The 16,010-nt window shown below is 48.1% G+C and overlaps 1 protein-coding gene across 1 annotated transcript in view; it reads left to right on the forward strand.

Annotated features, from left to right (window-relative positions):
- Positions 1 to 355: 355 nt before the first annotated feature.
- Positions 356 to 16,010, forward strand: part of ZDHHC7 (zinc finger DHHC-type palmitoyltransferase 7) — a 31,860-nt gene continuing 16,205 nt past the window's right edge. Inside the window, exons 1-2 of the mRNA XM_069456509.1 lie at positions 356 to 561; positions 14,461 to 14,546. The gene's annotated coding sequence lies outside the window, so the exon portion shown is untranslated. The remainder of the gene's footprint in view (positions 562 to 14,460; positions 14,547 to 16,010) is intronic.

A 16,010-nucleotide genomic window follows, 5' to 3' on the forward strand; every position in this document is an offset into this window, starting at 1 on the left:
CAGGCCCGGTCCACGCCACCTGCCAAACTCTCCACCAGGTTCGACAGCCTAACGGCGCGGCTTGGACCCTGCGGCAGCCCGTAGGCCCCATTCTTTCTCTTCCGGAGCCCATCTGGATAGATCTCTTTATTTTAGCCAGAGAGGCTTGTCACTAGGAGCTGCCTTTTCTAAAGGTACTACCAGTCTGAAAGAGCCTCCGTCCAGAGGAATTCTGGCCTCCGCGTCCCCTCAAACCGCCCGAAGCGCCCCTCTCCGAGGTCCGGAGCGGCGCGACCGGAACTGTGCGCAGGCGCGGCACCAGTGACCTCCCCGAGTTCACTTCCGGGGGTCGCACGCCCTGCTCTCCTGCCAGAGCTCTGGGCTCCGGCGTCAGCTCCGCGGCCGCCTCCCTCCTACCGGCTCGGCGGGACCGAGAGGACCGAGCCGAGCCGCGGGGCCCGCTCCGGCCCGGCCATGAGCGCGGCCGCATGATGCTTCCCTGCCTCGGCTGCTGCAGTCGCCGCCGCCGCCGCCGCCGCCCGGGAGGAGCCGCAGCGCCGGGCGACCCCGCCCGGGCCTCGGGTGAGTGCAGCGGGCTGGGCCGGGCCGGCTGCCCACGCCCGGGTCTCCCGGCCACTCCCAGCCCCCGGCCTGCTCTTCCCTCGGCCCCGCTGCTCCCTCTTCTCCACCCTGCCGCGCGCCTGCGACCTTCCGGAGTTCCTGGGGCACCTCTGTGCCCGCACCTGACTTCCCTTCCAGGTGTCTCCTTGTCGCTCCTTAGTTGATCTCTGAGGACAGGGCCCTAATTGCAGCTCTAGCATTTGCCTGACCTTGGTCGTGACACTCAGCTCTTCGAGCCACAGTTTTCCGTTCTGTGGCTAATGATGGGGTGGTGGTTATAGAGCGGCCATAAACCCTTCTGTAATCTGTCAAGAGTGTTTTTATAGGCATGTATTGCAAATGAGCTTTCTTGCATGTCGCGTTGTGGCTTCTGGAATGCCCCTGTTTTTCCCTCCCCTATAAGTTGTTAACTTTTTTATTCCTTGCCGGTGTTCCTGGTTATAGTCCCACCTGCCCCACGTCAGTGATCTTTGCGGGGTAGTTGCCTGAAAGGGCATCTGGGACAATCAGGTCAGCTTTTAGGGCAGTAAAGTTCATCTCTCCTCAGGTGTTGTTGCTTCTAGAACTCAGTCCATTTTTGCTGTTGGATAGATTCACTTTATTAGCTTATGAATAACCAGTTTCTTGTGGCAGTTAAATTTGGAGTGTTAGAAGAATTGTTGATGCAGCTACCTGCCTGGTAGCTTCTTTCAGTGTCTAGGCTGTGTACAGTGCTGTCCAAATCGATGTTTCGTTTGCAGTCTGCTTAGTGTATGTACTTAAAAGCACACGCATTTTTGTCTGTGCCACTGTGACTGTCTCAAATGGTCTAGAGATTTAGGTCATCTTTTTCTTCATAAACTCTTCACCTCACAGATGAAGAATCTCAGCTTGTTGATGTTGCTTTACAGCTTTTGCTTAGCCAAAGTCACCTTTTAAAAAGTCACCTTGTTAAATTTGCTTGTTAGGAAGTCAGAACTCGGTTAAAGTGAAAGGCCTTTGGGATATTTGAAATATGGACTGGAACAGAGGTATCAACTAAACTGCATTTCTTGAACATTTTGGAAAATAGAAAGGTTAGAGTTATTGAAGCTATTTGGATTTTGTACTTTGGAGTTAGACTGGTATGTTCACATTGGCTTCTGAATTGAGTTGAAGGAGAACAAGACTATCTGATAGGCCGGGCGAGGTGGCTCACGCCTGTAATCCTAGCACTCTGGGCGGGAGGATCGCTCAAGGTCAGGAGTTTGAGACCAGCCTGAGCAAGAAAGAGCAAGACCCCGTTTTTACTAAAAATAGAAAGAAATTAGCTGGACAACTGAAAACATACATAGAAAAAACTAGCCAGGCATGGTGGTGCATGCCTGTAGTCCCAGCTACTTGGGAGGCTGAGGCAGGAGGATTGCTTGAGCCCAGGAGTTGGAGGTTGCTGTGAGCTAGGCTGACGCCATGGCACTCTAGCCTGGGCAACAGAGTGAGACTCTGTCTCAGAAAAAAAAAAAAAAAAGAGACTATCTGACAAGGTAGTTTAGTTTCTTAAATGATTCACTAAATAACAATGGAAACTGTTACCAATGGCTCAGAGCCTGCCTTCCTTGACAAATTAATGAATTGGAACTTTACAGCTCTGCTAATCAATGTACTGTAAAAACAGAAATCCTCTTCAAGAATGGAAAAGTATTATGAATAGAATAGCTCTGTCAGTGAGAAAGTATTAAAATGTACTTCATGTAAGAACATTCTTGCCCCAGTGTGGTGGCTGTCGCCTGTAGTCCCAGCTATTTGGGAGGCTGAGGCAGGAGAATCGCTTGAGCCCAGGAGTCTGAGGTTGCTGTGGGCTATGATGATGCCATCAAACTCTAGCCCAGGCAAGAACAATCTCGATTAAGTCAAAAGTATGAACATACTTTTACATTCTTACTGAAACTGTTGTCTGCTGGCTGGGACTCTTTGACGATGTAAGTAATCTTTGTTAGTTTGAGAAATTGGAACTAGAAATAAGTTCACATACAAAGTTAATGTTTGGGATGCGTTGAGAAGTAGTTTTCATGACCAAATGACTATACCAGATAATTTTCCTAAAGCAGCTTTTTGGAGTATGTTTCTTTAAAATAATGTTTTAGTTACAAAAGACTACATGTTTGTTTTATTTAAAAAAAAAAAATTCAAATGCTAGAGCAGAACATAAAGCATAATGCCCAAACTCTCATTTTCATTGGAAATTGTTCTCCAAGCTGGTCTCCAGGGCGTGTGTTAACTGTCTGCCGTGTAACCCTTCAGTTGTAATAGCCGAGGAGAGTTTCGGCTGACCGTGGGGGTAAGCCAGCTGTGAAGTTTGGAGGGTGCGGGCCCCAGTGCACGCAAGACCGCCCTCACTTCTGACACCAACTGCGAGGGGTTTTTTGGGGGTGGGGCGGAGTTCCTGAAACCATCCTCCTGTTGAGTACTTCACCCGAAGGACTCACAGAACTCACTGAAAGCTCTTACGTTCACAGTTATGGTTTATTCCAGAGAAAGGCTACAAATTGAAATTGGCCAAGGGAAGAAGCTCATAGGGTGGAGTCCAGGGAAATACCAAATGGGGAAGCTTCTGTTGTCCTCTCCCTGTGGAGTCAGAACACGGTACTTTCCTGGCATTGATGTGAGACAGTATGTATGGAGCATTGCTAGCCAGGGAAGCTCACCTGAGCCTTGGTGTTTAATTTTTATTGGGGCTTCATTACTTAGGCTTGATTGATTGATTGACCGATTGCCCACCTGGGTGGTCTCAGTTTCCAGGTAGACTGATACTGGGTGACCCACAGCCTCCACCCTGAAATCTCATTGTAGGTCTTTCTGACGTGCCGGACCCCACCCTAAATCATACTGTTAGCGGAGGACAAAGGCCAGACAGCACCCTTCCTTCCTTCCCTAGTGCCCTTCCTACCTGAAAATACTGTGTGCTTGTTTGCTTTGCCACTGCTGAATGAATATCCCTCTTAGATCACGGAGAACACAAAGGCCACAGGGTAGCTTTCTCAACCTCAGTTCCCTTCTGACTAAAATGTCCCTGAGTATTCTTCCCCTTGTGTTGGAGGAAGGAAACCCCTCCTTCCTGATGTTAACTCTTGTGTCTTTCTGTTAGGGGACTGAATTATCACTTACTATATCTTGCCTCCTTGATTGTTTTTTCTTGTGCTGGCTTCTTTGCCTCTATCTACAAACATTTTCTTACCTTGCTAGTTTTAGCCCTGCTTGCTACTGAGTGCCATTCCATTCTTGAAAAATATTTCAGTAGAATCCTATTAATCCTCTAATAAAATCCTCCTTTATGAGGCCCAGAGAATGCCTTATTTTGCTACAGCACCTTGTAGTTTTGAAAACCTTGTTTTCTCCAGGGCCTCGTCCATAGGTCGTAGTGCTTGAAAACTGATGAATGAATAATTTGGCTAGGCAGAGAGAGAATTCTATTTGGAAGAAACAGCAGAAGCAAAAGCACAGAGGTGTGAAAGGCGAGGAGTTTAGGGGAATGGAAATGAGCACCGCGTGGAAGAGAGTGGTGAGAATTGAGTGTGGAACCCATGGGCAACCCTAGAAGGTTTTGGACCAGATTGATTTGTGACCTGTGCTGTGATTTTGGATGATAACTCCTGCAGCCATGGAGAGGGTCGTTGGAACCTGGTGACCCTTGAGGTTAGGGTTCTGCAGAGTATGGGCTAGAGATGAGGGCTGCCTGAATGTGGGTTGTGGGAAAGGAGAGAGGAGAACAGTCACAGCTGTAAGGGGGATGTGTGATCAGCATCCATGAGTGAAGGAGGAGTTCTGCATCTAGAGGTTTAAAGCTGCTCAATAAGTCCTGGTCGCACGAGGGATGTTACTGACATAGAAACAGAGGCTATCTCTGTGTCAGGCTGGGGGTCTGGTTCGCTGGGAAGTGGTGCAGCGCATTGGCAGCACCCGGTGAGGAGGGGCAGGCAGCTAGAGAAGCTTCCAGTCTCTCTTGAGACAGGCTTTTACAGTTCATTGAAATGTTTTGAATTCTTAGATTCCATAATTCCCACATTCCATTTATTCATTACAGAATGCACCGTCTGAAACTGAGTGCTCTGGGAGCCAGTGTATGTTAATGGAAGAACATGGGCTTTAGAGTCTAAACAGCCCTGACTCCACCTTCATTGGCTGCGGATTTGAGCAAGTTACTGAGCCTCTCTGAAGACTCAGTTCTGAGCATGAGCTAGTGATGGTGCCCAGCTTTTAGGGCGGTGGTGGGATTAACTGTGATCGTGTGTACAAAGCTCTGCATGCACAGTAGATGTCTAGTAAATTGTCTTTCCTTTCACCCTCAAATATGTTACCCTGTCATTAACTTGTAACTGAGAGCTAAATATGTTATTAGCATGTCAAATTTTCATAGTATTTTGAATGCTGGTGAATCTGATGTTATAACAGTTCATTTCACGCTAAACAGAGAAACCCTATTTAGGAAGATGTAGAAAGAGGTTGGGCTCAGGCTCAGCTATTCCCTGGGACAGGACAATTAAAGAAATTTGCAACTCCAGGGTTCTTTTTATTTCTGGATTGAGAATTCTTGAGGATTTAGTTACCATGCTGAGATTTTTAAAAATATTTGCCCCATTTGACTCTTCCAGTTGTGGCTCTAGTACAGGGATAAAAGTGAACTCTTTGGTGTACATGTAAACATTCCTTGGCGACAGCCTCAGCCAGCCCCCACGCCGTAGGTGAGATACCACGCACATGTTTTCCGGACATGGGGTTGAGGCTTCCCTGTGAGTGGGGATTTCTCTCTGTCCATCGCCTGTCCCCTTTCTCCCCTTAACCCTCTTACATCTCTCGTCCACTCCTTTTCTCTGCAAGACCTTCTGACCCACTCCCATGGCAGATGTGACTACCCCGTGGTCCTCTCGTACTTCCCTTCGTGTGCCCGTGGGCTTCATTTCCACTTTTTCTTGTGTCCCTCAAGCATCCTCCCTGCTTTTCTCACTCACTCATTCACTCAGCAAATGTTTGTGGAGGGCGTAGTGTGCTGGGCTGTGTGGGGATGTTACCAGAACATCCCCTTGAGGCGATGACAAAAGAACAAGACAGCAGCCAGAGCGGGTAGGAAGTGTGGTCAGCAGGCTCGGTGGGGCTTTAGGGACCACGCCGTGTGTGGGAGGCTGGTGTTGGATCTTAGTCTAACTGAAAAGGCAGTCATCCGATGGATGCAGGCCAGGGAGTGACATGTTCTGATTGTTCTCTGTAAAAGGCCATGCCGGGTGCTGAATGGGGGACAGGATTATTGGGTGAGTAGAGGCATGAGAATAGGAAGGTCTGGTTAGTGGGTGCTCCCAGCCCTCCCCAGGTGAGTGTTCATGTACCTTGATCTGGGCAGGGTGGGGAGGTGAAGAAATGGTCAGATTTGGGATGGGTTTTGGAGGTACAGCCACAGGACTGACTGAGGGGTTGGATGTGGGGAGGTGGGGGAAAGAGATGGAGGGCGAGTCCTTGTTTTTTGACCTTAGCAACTAGATGGTGTGGGATTGCTTACTGAGATGGGGAAGAATGGGGTCATGACAGTTTTGGGGGAGGTTCTGCTTTGACCCGTAGCCAGTTAGAGACAGGTAGTCACTGGTGCATTAGCAGTTGGGAGTTTTCCAGATACAGGTTTTTTATTTTTCTCCCCCTAAACTTCCTGGGACTGAGATCTCATAAGCTCGTTTCTGAGGGGCATGCAGATGGAGGGAAACCCAGGACTGGGCCTGGCTACTCCCTGCGCTTGGATGTCTCTAGAGGAGAGGTATCTAGTAAGAGACTGAGGTGTGGCTAGTGAGAAAGAGAGGTGCAGTGTTGTGTGTCCCCGCTGCGTCCCTGGTTCCTTGTTTGCTGTGTGTGTTCTCTAGGTTTGCCACCTTTTTGATCTGCAGTGTCCAAGTGCTACTTTCAAGTGATTGATTGACCCCCTGACTGACAGTCTCACTCTGTTGCCCGGGCTAGAGTGCAGCGGCATCATCATAGCTCACAGCAGCCTCAAACTCCTGGGCTCAAGTGATCCTCCTGCCTCAGCCTCCTGAGTAGTTGCGACTGTAGGCATGCGCCACCACACCTGGCTAGTTTTTTAATTCTAATTTTATTTTTTTAAATTTCAGAGTATTATGGGGAATTTTTCTATTTTTAATAGAGATGGGGCCTAGCTCTTGCTCAGGCTGGTCTCAAACTCCTGAGCTCAAGCTATCCTCCCGCCTGGCCTACAGCGTGCTAGGATTACAGGGGTGAGCTACCGTGTTTGGCTGATGATTAAATGTTTTAATATAAAAGACCTTTCTAGAAAGGTTAAGTAAGGTTACTGTTCGCAGTGTGGATAATGTGCTAGCGTACTATTGAGACTTGGCTTCAACTGGGTTCATATTCTGGTATTTTTTTTCCCCTTAAAAGGTAATATTTTGTTCTTTAGATTCAGTAATTTGAGAAGCAAACCTTGGTTTCATGCGGCGTGCTAAATATTTCATGAAGGCAAGTGGACGGAGGGAACGCAGGGAGCATAATCACAGCAAACTGCGGCGATGGTCTGGGTGCCGCCTTCGTTGGCCAGGTGGAGCGAGGGCTTCGGTGCTCTGCAGTGTTCCCACCCCGACTCGGGTTCCCTCTGCCACCAGGCTGGAGCCATACCTGGCGTGTAGGTGCTTCACTGTCTCCCTCCAACCCGCTTTGGGGTGTAGCAGTCTGTTCCGCACGGCCACATGCGGGATCTCACTGTCACCCGAATGGTGCCTCCTCTGAAGTCTTACAGGCCCCCGAGACCCAGCCTCAGTCCCGCCTTTTCAGTCCTCTGAGTCTGTCCGGGTGCGGGTGTGGTGGCGTGTCCTTCGCCTGTCCTGCCAGCCTTCTCCTCCCCTTTTCCTCACGGACTCCGAGGTCAGCCATTGCAGTGCAGCTGTCGCCTCTGCTGATCTCCAGCCCTTGGGAGCCTTTCGGGAGCCGAGAGGGCTAACCGGTCCCGTCACTTCATTAGACACAAGGTTCCGCATTGTCTGGGCTGCAGGGTCACGGTTCAGCCCTCCCTTGGCTGGGGCTCCCCATAGCTACCCTTGCACCTTCCTGCGTCCTCACATCCCCAGCCCCACCTCGTCTCTGCTGAGAAGCAGTCTTGTCCAGTATGAACTGCTGAAGCTTCTGTTCATCTCCACGTTTCTCTGTAGCTGCCCCTTTTTCCTCAGGAAGAAGGGCCAGCTGCTTTGTCAGCTGTCCCCCGAACCCACTCGCTCTGGCGACTTCCTTGATCACCTGCCCTGATAACCTGGCTGAGGCTGTGTTCGTCTGGTTTCTCCACAGTAGAGCTATTCCCCCTTTCCATACTCTTTAGAAGGACGTCACCGCACAGCCACACTAAGGATTGCGGATACGTGCCACCTCCCTGTGGCAGGAGGTCTGCATAAATGACTTGGAATTCTTCAGCACAGGAGATTTGTATATTCTCTCATACTTATTTGTTTGTATCAGTCTGGACTCATGGGTATTTATTTTTTACTCTGAGTTATAGTGCAATACTGTTTTATTTTGTTGCTCAAATCGTTCCAGCTTTGGCCATCGAGAGCTCTTGCAGTTGGTTCCTATGTCCCTTTGACACGTCCCATCCGCGCGCACGTGTGTGTGTGTGTGTGTGTGTGTGTGTGTTTTGAACACTTCCTTACTTTCTGGCAGTACGAGATGCTCCAGGCTCATCTTGTGTATTTCCTGCCTCAGCCCTGGTTCCTTTTATTTTAGTGGAGAATGGTATTAGAAACCAAGATCTGGGTGTTCGGTGTGCTGGTGGCTATCAGGGTGTGGCTCTTGGACCCTCTCCGCTGACAGAGCAGGTAAATGTACGTGCGCGTGCTAACCCGTGTAAACACAGGCATCCACAAGTATTTCTGTGTGTGACTGTGTTTACAGTAAACTAAACTTGAGTTCATGCTCCCGTCTCCACCTCTGTCTCGTGCCCGCACGGTCGCTGCAGCCTCCTCCCTGCTCCTCTGGACCCTCCCGCTCTGCAGCGAAAGGCCTGGCTCCCACCGTCGGCCGCCCATCACCTAGCTCTTCAGTTCCAGAGTGTGGGGACGATGGTTTCAGAACTGTTAATCACACCCCGTGGGAACAGCTTAACTGAAATGCTGTGCTGGTGGCTCCTTTTGCCTTCATCCTTAGAGATTCACTCACTGCCCGGGTTTCTTTGGTCAGCACCTTTCCCTGCCCTCTGCATAAGTTTCCTCATGTTTCTCATACAGTTAGTCTTTTGTCACAGTCTGCGTTTCATCCTGAGATCCGTGACCTGCTAAATGATTTCTTAATAAATTGCATACGTTAAAGCTCACTGTGCTATAAGGTTCTATGAGTTTGGGCTCGTTCATAATGCCATGTAGCCACCGTCACAGTACCATGGAGCAGAATAGTTACACTGCCCTGAAACCAATCCCCTCCAGCCCTGGCAGCCACTCACCTGTGTCCCGTCTCTGTAGTTTGCCCTCTTCAAAATGTCATGTAATTGGGATCATACAGTATGTAGCCTCATTGCTGGCTTCTTAACGATATGCTTTTAGGGTCCATCCATGTTGTTGTGTGTTAATAGCTCGTTTCTCTTTCTTGCTGGGTTATAAGGACGGACCACAGTTTGCCCATTCACCTATTGAAGGATGTGTTTTTAGTGCATGCGAATAAAGCAGCTGTGAACATTCCCGTGCGGGGTAAGACTGTGTCTGCTGGGTTGTGTTGGTGGGACTATGTCTGTCTGGCTTTATAAAAGCTGCCAAAGTGGCTGTACTGTTTTGCATTCCCACCAAAATGAGTGAGAGTTTCGGTTCAACATCTTTGCCAGCAGTTGATGCTGGTCAGTTTGTTTTAAAGAGATGGGGGTCTCGCTGTATTGCCCAAGCTGTCCTCAAACTCCTGGGCTCAAGAAATCCTCCCACCTCAGCCTCCCAAGTAGCATCTCTAATGGGATAAGGCGCTGAGTGTCTTTCCATTGGCTTATTTTCCATCTGTGTAACCTTGTTAGTGAGGTGACTGTTCAGATCTTTGGCCTATTTTTAAAATTGTTTTTGTTTTCTTATTGTTGACTTTTAAAAGTTCTTTATGTATTCTAGATACAAATTCTTTATCAGATATAGGATTTACAAATGTTTTCTCCCAGTCTCTGTGGCTTGTCTTTTAACAGTTTTTTTTCTCTTTCACCTTTTGCCTGGCCTTCTCTGTGGTTTCATTCCCTGGGTGTGCAAACTTGGACCTTCATTCTTTAAAAACAGAAACCTGCGGTGAACCTATATTTCTCTTGTAGTTGCAAGAAAAGTTCAGATACTTACAAAATTAGAAAGAAACGGGAACCATTGTGTTGGGGCCTCTTAGTTTACATGCTGTTAGTCTAATAGCTTAATTGGCTTAACTAGGCCTATTGGTCGTCATTCTGTTTCTATTAAATCCATTTTGGGGGCTATCCTAGGCTCTTTATGTGTGTCATGGTCATACCAAAATGCATCATTGGGTGGTACTTAAATCCCATGGGTCCAGAGGAGCCCATCTGTAAAATGGAGAGACCGAGAACTTTTTAAGGATTGTCGTAAACATTAAGTGAGATAATACATGAGAGGGGAAATTAAAGGATTTTCCTCCACTTCTCCCTGTAGCTACAGATGTGCATCATTTAACTGCAGTTTGAAAAATTTGCTTCTCTAATGTTCTCAGCATTCAGTCTCCCAGGCTCTCGGCACTTTGCTGAGACTGCCAGTTAGGGTCTGAGATGATCCAGTTGAGTGGTTGCCAGCTGCAGCCTTCCTGGCTCGCTCCCCCCACCTTGCCTAATGCCCTGGCCAGCTTCCTTCCTTTAGTGTCTGTTCCCCAGGGCTCCTGCTTGTCACCCCTTTGCTTCTCTCCGCGCCCCGGCCTCTTCAGGCCCTGCTACCCTCCTAGCCCCAGCCCCGTCCGCTCTGCTCTGGGTGATGGGAGGCAGTCAGCTCCTGGGTGCCAGTCCTCCTCCTGCCAGCCTAGTGTCATGTTGTTGCCAGTTACCTTTACCTTTTTTTTGTGGAGACAGAGCTCAGTCACCCAGGCTGGGGTGCAGTGACATGATCACGGCTCACTGCAGCCTCAGCTCCTGGGCTCAAGCCTCCTGAGCAGCTGGGACCACAGGCATGTGCCACTGTTCCCAGCTAAGTTTTATTTTATTTCATTTTATTTTTATAAATTAATTAATTAATTAATTGAAAAGGAGTCGGCACATCCAGAGTGCAGTGGATAAGCCTCGCCCTGGGAAAACCACCTTTGTGATCGTGGTATATCCCCTGCCGGGTTTAAGTATCCCGGCTAAATTTTTTCGTTTTTTTAGAGAGTGCCACCATTTTTTAGAGAGTTGCCTATGCTGGTCTCGAACTCCTGGCTTCAGGCAATCCTTCTGCCTTGGCCTCCTGTGTACTTGGGATTGCGGGCGCAAGCCACTATGCTGGGCCCACCAGTTACCTTTTAAACCATCTGTGCGTTTACCTAAGGCTTGGTGCTTCCCATTCTAACAGAGCGAAGTCCAGACTTCCAGACTCCTTGGAGTGGCAGTCAGAGTACCGCTTTAGGGGACCCCAATCTTGTCCTTTTGGTCATGTGTCCCTATCTTGCTTCTGGGCCCTGTCCCTCACTACTGTTCTCCCTTATTGCCCGTGCCTTGCTGGTCCACCAGGGCCCACCCATGGTGTCATCTTTATTGACTCTTTTCTGGTTCCTCCAAACAGAATTAGCTGTTGTCATCCCTCTCCCTTATCACACTTTGCTCCTGATTTGGGGACAGCGTTTAGCACATTGTTCACAAGGCTTGACTCCCACTTGGCTGGTTCTTGGGCTTCAGTGAGCCCCTGTGGCTGAAGCCCGGTCTGTGGGCCTTGCAGAGTGTGTGCTTGGACACCCCTCACCCCGTGTCTGAATCACAGATAGAGCTCTCACAGCAGGGTTGATTGTGCTTTGTATAATTCTTCTGTGCTTGCAACAGAGATTCGCTTATTTCTATTTTTTATAGGTCCTCAGTGGGTGTATGAATAGTAAAGCAATGACGACTTTAAACAGTGTTTTAGTATAAACATGAACATCAGACTCTAGGGTAGACATTTTTAGTATTGCAGTGATAAAAATAATTATTAAATACATCTTGATTGTTTTTTGTAGTAACTGATCACCAAAGAATACTATACTTTTTGTTTATTTATTTGTTTTCAGTGTGTTTATGAGAAATACACCTTTTGTTTATATTCAAGGAAAAAAATCAGAAGAGCTTACGAAACTTGCTTGAAGTTACAGATAAAAGTGAATCCAAGACAGGGTCTTGACTCACGAATGCAGTTTGTACAGGAAGAAAGCTGTCTTAGCAGCCAGCTGGGACTTGCCTTTCGCTGCATCCTTCCACTTTCACACCTGTGTGTGCCTGTGCTGGGTATTTTTGTTCCTCCTCATGTTTTTATTGAGTCATAATTGATATACAAGGAAATGCACAATTTTAAGGATATAGTTCATTGGGTTTTGAAAAACAGCTCACTGAATTTTGTTTTGACAAATGCACATACCTGTGTAACCTACTTCCCTCTCAAGATCTGGGCGTGCGCATCAACTCAGAACGTAACCTTGGGCCTCTTCTCTGTCATTTTTCCCTTGTGCTCAAACCCCTCTTCCGATTTCTTTCAAAGTAAGTTAGTTTGCCTGGTTTAGAGTGTCGTATGGGTAGACAGTCTGTATATAGTCTGTGTCTGGCTTCTTTCACTTAGCCTATTTTTGAGATTTATCCATATTGGTGCTTGTATCAGTAATACTTTCCCCTTTGCGCAGAAGTATGCCATTGTATAAATAAATATACCACTATTTATCACCTGTCGATGGATATTTGAGTTGTTTCTTGTTTGGGGATATTATGAATACAGCTGCTGTGAACAGTTTTGTACAAGTTTTTGTGTTCATATTTTTTTTCTTGATAAAATATCTAGAAGTGGAATCATTGAGTCATGGGGCAGGTGTTAGTTTACCTTTGAGAAAGTGCCAAACTGCTTTCCAAAGTGGTTGTTGTATTGGATACTTTTTAAAATTTATAAAAGTAGTAGTGCTTTGGTCTCATTCTAGAAATTCTGCTGTAGACCTGCAGTTGGCAGTCCTGAATTTTGCAAACCAGTTTTAGGTTCTATAACTTTGCTAAGATGAGCTCATTGGAAAATAGTTCCAAATATTATTAAGCATTTAAAATTATTGGCAATTGCATAGATATTCGAATAAAGTTATTATTTATAAATAGTGTACTTAACAAGTCACCTCCTTAGTTTAAGCAACTTGGGATTCCTGGCCACACCTGTCACTAAAAAGCTCAGAAGGAACCCAGAGCTGGGAGTATGTGAGGGAGCCATTGGCGTGTCAGGGTTTGCTGAGGGCCTGGGACAGACGGTTGCCCAGCGAGCCCGGAGGGATCTCACGGTAGCCGCACGGCACACTTGAGGCAGGAGACAATGAGGGCCTCTGGGTTATCAGGAGGCACCCAGAACGTGTTCGATGGCAGAAACCAGGGAAAGTCTCCCTGGCCACCTCTTGTCCTGCCCAGGCCGTGTCCCCTGTGCCCTCCCAACTCCAGCCTGCTGGTGTAGACAGGCTCTCGGTTCACACAACACACAGCAGTGGAGGGTTTGCAGAAGCAGAAAAACGTGGGAGGTAAATCGCGTACAAACAAGCAGACAGGCCAGCAGGTGCTGCGGAGCCAGCCCAGTGGCAGCCAGAGTTCTGCCATCGGGAGGGGGCCGGGCCTGCCTTGCCCTCCCGAAGCCCCTTGCCAGAGCTCCGCTGTGTGGACGCCCTGGCCGCACCCTCTCGTTTTGTTTTATCTTCTCTCCTTACGCCTTCCTCTTTGTCCTGTAGTTCTCCTTTCGGGAAGATTTCTACACTCGTCCAATACTATTTTTAAAATTCTACCATCGTGTTTTTATTTTTTAATAGGAAGTTCTCAGAAGGTTCCCCTTTTTGTTTCACAGATACAATCTTCTCTCTTATTTTTTAGAATGTTTATTAGAGTTCTGTGTTTTGTTGAAGTTCTCTGTGCGTCGCATCTCTTCTGAATTCCTTTCCCCCCGTTTCTTTTTTGGGCCCTGTCTTTCATGAGGCATGTTGTGATTTCTTCATTTTTATGGCAGAGCTGTGACAAGCGTTTAGAACCTCTCCGTCCGTGGGTAGGGTGTCGCCTGGTGGCCCTGGTCTTGGGGAAGTCTGGCAGCGAATCTGACCTTTTTGTTGGGGTTCTCCGACATCTTGATGCCTTTAGACCTTTTCTCTTGGGCCATGTTAGTGCTTCAAGAGAGGATTTCTCTGCTCTCCCCCCTGCCAGGGTTCTGGAAGGCACGTGGGAAAGGAGCGCTGGGCATCTCTGCTGTCAGCAGGGAGCCCTCCCTTGGCTGCCGCGTCTTCCTTCCCGTCCTCGCCCCTCTCGCAGCAGGGCCTGCAGTTCCGTCCCGCACCTCCGGCCTCTCGGGCTCTCGCCCGATGTTTCTGGAATTCCTTTACTGTGGCCAGTGAACTGGTCTGTTGAAGGTGGAGCTGCAGGCCAGACAGATTTGGTCTGGATTATCCCCCGGATCTTTCTGGAGGGATTTTATTTTGGCTCATGGATTTGTATTAACACTGAGGCTAAAAGAGCAGAAGGGCAGAATGGACAAATTAATTACTTAATTTCCAGGATTGTCAGTCAGTCTCAGAAGAGCAAAACTTAGTAGAGCAATGATTTCATGGTTAAGGATAGTTTTGAATGATGGAACTTTATGTGTGAAATGTTCTGTTGCTTATATATGCTCTAAAAATTAATCATACGCTAAGATGCATTATATACTTTTCTATCGTAAATAATTTTTCTAATGAGATTTTGTTATCTTTCAGATCCTATCACATAGGACAGTATGCACCTTAAGATCCTGAAGAAAAGGCACAAAATGCTCAAGTGATGTTTAGAAATAATTTGTGAGGTAAGAGTGTATAATCTTTAATCAGATGTTTAATCAGTGTTTCCGTTCTCACAGCTGACACTAACTTGCATATTTTTGAAAATACAGCGTGTGTGTGTGTGTGTGTGTGTGTGTGTCTGTGGTAAAACATGGAAGCCTCGGCACAAAGGTGGACGGTAACAAAGTAAATCTTTTCACCTGCTGTGTGGGGGTTGCTTACCGCACGTGCTTATTGGAAGCAGGGTGCGTCTTTGGGGGTGCGTCTTTGGGGGAGCATCAGGTGAACCGCACTGGGAAGTCACAGTCCTACAAGATGAAGGGCTACTCCAGTGTAAAGGAAATGGGAAGTGTTTTCTTGTGTGCTCGTCCCCTTAGATAATGAAGATCTGCAGTGTTGCTTTTAGGGTTCTGGGAAACGGGACTTTATTTAATGTGGAGATAAAGAGGTTGGGTTTAAAATGCAGAGGGAATTACATCGGCCATTAGAGGACAAGAGTGACGATGCGACCTCGGTCTGACAGTCGATGCTTAGGGCTTTCAGATGCTCCCAGCAACGAGCTTCGCGAGTGTGTGATCAATAGTGATTGGTGTCTAGTGCGGAGACTGCATCCGCACTCCTGCCCAGCACGCACACGGCAGTATCGCAGCTCAGGCTGCGTGCCGGGCCGTTTGCTGTGTTGTTCCCGGTGTTCTTAGATTAGACTCCAGTGAAGGGCGGGTTTCTTCATGGCCTCCCTCCTTCCTGTTGCATTAACGAAGTGTGAGGACGGTGACGGGGACGCAGCAGATGCCCCTGCACTTCACTGCAGAGAACGCGGTCTGTCCAGGCTGACTCGCTGTGCTCATTGACTGCCTTCTTGCAAATGAGTGATTTCTGGATCTCAGGTTATTTTCCTATTGACTTCTAGTGGGTCTTACAGACTTGTCACTAAAGCACTCAAGCATTATACGTCACTAGTGTGCACTTCTGGGCATGTCCTGCCGTGACCAGGGCTTGGTGTCTCTGTGGGTACTCCCCTTACGCAAACGTACCTGCTGTCTGCACCCCAGGTGAAGGCACGTCCCCGCGGGCTGCACCCTGCTCTCTGTGACGATTCTCACCGACACCCAGACCAGGAAGGCCGAGCTGCACTGGCTCAGGGGTTGGCATGTGTGCCGTTAGACAACTCGCAGGACCCTGCTTTCTGTGTAGAACTCGGACCGCACACATGCTGCGCTCTCACGGGCGTGGAGCTTGCTGACTTACTGCTTAGCAAGCACGCACCCCTTTCTCACAGAACGCGTCCTGCTTGAGAAGTAACCACGAATGAAGTGGTTCTGGTCAGAGGAATTTTCTAGCTTAAGGCCTTGATGTACTTGGGCCCACAGTTGTGATTCACTAAGAAACTCCCATGGCAATTACTAGGAGGTTATTTGAATCTCAGTGACGGACCACTTTCTTTCTGTTGCATCCGCCTTTAAGCAGCATGTCCTTGCTGCGTGCCA

This window comes from Eulemur rufifrons, chromosome 23, assembly GCF_041146395.1.
Source record: "Eulemur rufifrons isolate Redbay chromosome 23, OSU_ERuf_1, whole genome shotgun sequence".
NCBI lineage: Eukaryota > Metazoa > Chordata > Mammalia > Primates > Lemuridae > Eulemur > Eulemur rufifrons.